Here is a 4,170-nt window from a genome sequence, read left to right on the forward strand (position 1 = left end):
CCAAGTTTGCCAATAGCGGGATCGACAGGACGGCGCATGCGAGTCTCAGCACCAAGGCTGAACTTGCGCTCGTTCACAGCTGCTACGACGAGGCGGTGCATCTTGGGATCCTGTTGGAGTATACGCCACGTCGCGACGGAGACACCTTAGATGGCGAGAGCACCCGCATCGTAGTGGAATCCCCACAGAATCCCGGCCTACATGAAAATTTCATTTCCATCGGACGACCGATGTTTTATAGCAGGTCCATCCGTGGACGTGGAACTCTAGTCTGGCTCGCGAAGAGAGCCGGCCGGAGCGATGACGGTTTTGTTGTTATCAAGGACACATGGCGAAATGAGAGTCGTTGGACGGAAGGGAAGATTTATAGGTCGATATACAAGGGGGCGGAGTCTGTTTTTGGCGTGGCCCGCTTCTACCACGACTTCGACGTCCCAGATCCGGTTTCGAAGGAAATGCCCTGCTGTACCGCTGCTGCAAGGCTGAACGAGGAAGGGACGGACCTCACCGAGCGCATCCATCATCGTTGCGTCTTGTTATCGGTCGGTATTCCCCTGGATCGCTTCAAATCCACAAAGCAGCTGCTACACGCTATTCGAGACGCCGTGGAGGGTGAGTGGCACTGAACTCGGACTTCAGCCCTGCTCACTAGCTGTTCAGGGCACAGGAACATGTGTTCCAACGGTGTTCTGCACCGTGATATCAGCCCCCATAACATCATGATCAGTGTATATCCGGAAAGGGAAATGGGCGCCCGAGGATTCCTCATAGACCCTGAATTAGCAGCCGTGGATACTATGCCTGACCTGGCGAAGGAACTACATTATCTGACAGTACGTTCGCGGTATAGTTTTTTTGAGGTCTTATTGGTTAACATTCCCAAGGGCACTCCGCCGTTCATGGCTATTGATCGCTGGGATAATGATGATGCCGACCATGAAGCATGGCATGATCTTGAGTCCTTCTTCTGGGTCTTGGTCTTCGTCATCTTCCGCCACACTCAATGCTACATCACTGAACGTCGCGAAGATGTGGCAGCTGCCACGTTCCTCCCAGGTCTCTACGACGATCCCCCTGCCGAACGCAAGAAAGAGAATTTCTTACGTCACAATGCCCCACATGTCACTGTCGTCGACAACCCTCCGTTGACTGCCTGTATCAGGAACTTCGCTTCCATTGTCCACAGCCATTATTATGATGAGCAATCCAAGAAGCATATCCCACTGGAAGAACGGAATATGCTCACGCACGAGAGAGTTATCTCAGTTATGCAGGAAGCTCTGGATTCAGCGGATTGGCCGGCGGAAGCTGGAGATGCAGCGATCGCCTTTGAGCCCTTGGAAAGACGTAGTGCACAGCAGAAGCAAGAGGTTGCGGCGGCGCTGAATGCTGCGCGTCTGAAGGCCGAATCCGGTAGGAACTCAAGACTCTCTCGGACTTCCAAGTCAGTCCAAGTGCCCAAGGTGGGGCAGCAAGCTCGTGGCACGAGCCAGCTGAAGCCAAATCCATCGAATGCAAGGAACACGTTGGCTATACCTCCTGCCCGGAATACCAAGCAGATAGCGGTAGTACCGTCTGTCAAGGTTCCTCAGCGCGTCGTTGGGCAGCAAGCCACTGCACTCCGGACGCCCAAGAGGAAGGGCTCATCGGTCGAGGAAGAACCTGCCAATGAAGAGTTAGCGCAGAAGCGCTCGCGACACAGGGCCCCGGTGGCATCAAGGACGCCGGTAGCCAGAAACACGAGGAGCGCTGCTCGTCGGAATAACGTCGCGCCGTCATCTCAAGGGACTACTCGGATTGTGACGCGTTCGCAGACGCGCCGCGCTCAACAACGCTCAGGCTGGGACCACATTGCATATCTGGCCGACGTCTCTTTTCTCCCTCCGCTGTTCATTACTTCTCCACGATACTCCTGTGTACATAGCTTTATCCGAGACTCTGTTTCAGCTGGCCATGACCTCTTTTCTTGCTGTATTATAGTTCGTGTCTTGCATGAGGTAGTATAAGGTAGTAATTCCTAACAGCGAAACTTGAAAAGGCATCAGCCGCATCCCAGCTCATCCCCAGCGCAAGGATATTTCGATTCTCTATTGGTTCTCGTCGTTCTATCTATTGACGACTTGGAGTGCGGTGGGTACTTCCGTTCATACCTGGTGGGTGTAATCGGGCAGCATAACCGAACGTCGATTACTGTGCTCCCTTTCGCCACTAACTCTGATAACAGCTTGTCCTGACGATCCATCTGTATATCTTCAGTCTCGTCTCCACAGCATCCATCAAAAATCCATCCTCTGACAGTTCAGCATGGTGACGGTGATGCAAGCCTCATACGACATACAGTATGCTGTCATCCCCTTTTCACTTTCGCAATATATCCTGTTTCAGATCGCACCCGCCAGCGCCCATATAGATAGGCATCCACACATACTTTCCTAGGGAACAACAGCTTCCCGAGCCGATGCGCTTACTGAGGCAGAGACACAATGACTGCACTTAAGACGGGCCTTGTGACCACATTATTCCCCGAGGAACCAAATGCCAGGATTGCGGCCCAATAAATTACAAAGCTCTCGCTGGATGAGACGACCGCAATACGGGTACGAGCACTTTCGAAAATAACTGGGCATGCCAGGGCGGTTACCCCACCTGCAAAACCTGAGATCCTGCTTGCAGACAGCGACACCGAGGCATCAGCGTGCTCACCCCATCCTTCTCGCGACTTGCGTGTTCGGCAACCCACCCCCTTCGGGGCAGCGTAATAATACGACAAACGGCCTGACATTGCTGAACACCCAGACGTCCATGAATAGGATAACTTCCCGACTATTGGCCATCTGCCTCCGCCGCTCGGAAGTGGATAGGCTCGGCCAACGCTTGAGGGAACTGATCCACGAAGTGCCCTAAATATCCACAGAGGTGCCAGCCACCATTAGTCTACTGATACCTCGCAGCGCAATGAACCGCACTCACAAATCTGTAATGCTGTTGACAAGTGAAGAGAGATGTCAATGAATGGTCAACATGACGCTCCCTCGGGCGAGGGGGGGGGGGGGGGCGGCTCCTTGAGCGGGTTCTCCTCCCTCGCCTGCGCCAAACGCTCCCCCAATCCACGGTCCTCACGGTCTTCTAATCACCCCAACACGTCAGCATTTCCTTCCCTTCCACGTAACGTGCGGATACTGAAACGAACCTGCACCTACTCCCGATAGCTCGCCCAAATCTTCCCGCAGCTGGCCTCGTATTCCTCCGCCTTACGCCGTGAGTACGTCTGGCGCTCCTTTGACGCCGCAGTGGCGGACGATACGGCGGGCTCGAGGTAGCCCTCGAACCACGCGTTGAAGCAGGCATCGGATTCATGCCTGAGAGGCTTGCATTCCGGCGAGAGACTATGTGCCATGTTTGGACTAGCTGTAGGATAGAGTACGGGTTAAAAGCAAAAGGAATATTGAAGCTGCTTGTCCCAGGAAAATCCAACAAATCTTGTGCAAGGGCAACGTCTGCGACAAGGAGACGTACGGGTGGCTTAAGACCGTCGCTGCGGACGTGGACGTCTTGTACGGGGACTAGGACGATGGGTGCTACAGGAGTATGATCTACTACCAGACGAGGTGCGTTCGAATGAGCTTACGTTCCTATGCATACGAGATTATTGACTTGCTGTACGCATATTAGCATCTCATGGACACAACACAAGATGTGTTCGCTTCCGGCCCCGCGTCACCCTCGCCTCAGCATGTTCCCTCAAATACCGAAGACAATGAGTCTATGCGCTCTGCCTCACCGGCGCCCCACACGTCGCCTCAGCCAGCCGATCTGTCACCTACCACCCCCGCTGCCGACAACCCCGCTTACGAGTCCTGAGGTACGAAGGACGAGTCCTTACGCGCAAAATATGCCTGCGTGCCGAACGTTGTACCCCGTGAGAACCCTTTTTTGCCGAGAGGTCGTGGGAGTTATAGTTTGTATTGTAGACTACACTTTTGAAACTCCGTTAGAAAGTCCGTTTGTATGTGAGACTACAAAACCACTTTTGGCGCGTTTTTGTAGTCTCTGTGACCATTGTTTGCTCATTTGCGGGCTCAATTCTTCGTCTTATCTCTCTTTTATTTTCTCTAGTCTGGGGAGTATGCTATATGGGTCTAAAACAATATTTTCGTAAATTTACCGACC

Source organism: Gloeophyllum trabeum (assembly GCF_000344685.1).
Source record: "Gloeophyllum trabeum ATCC 11539 unplaced genomic scaffold GLOTRscaffold_00010, whole genome shotgun sequence".
NCBI lineage: Eukaryota > Fungi > Basidiomycota > Agaricomycetes > Gloeophyllales > Gloeophyllaceae > Gloeophyllum > Gloeophyllum trabeum.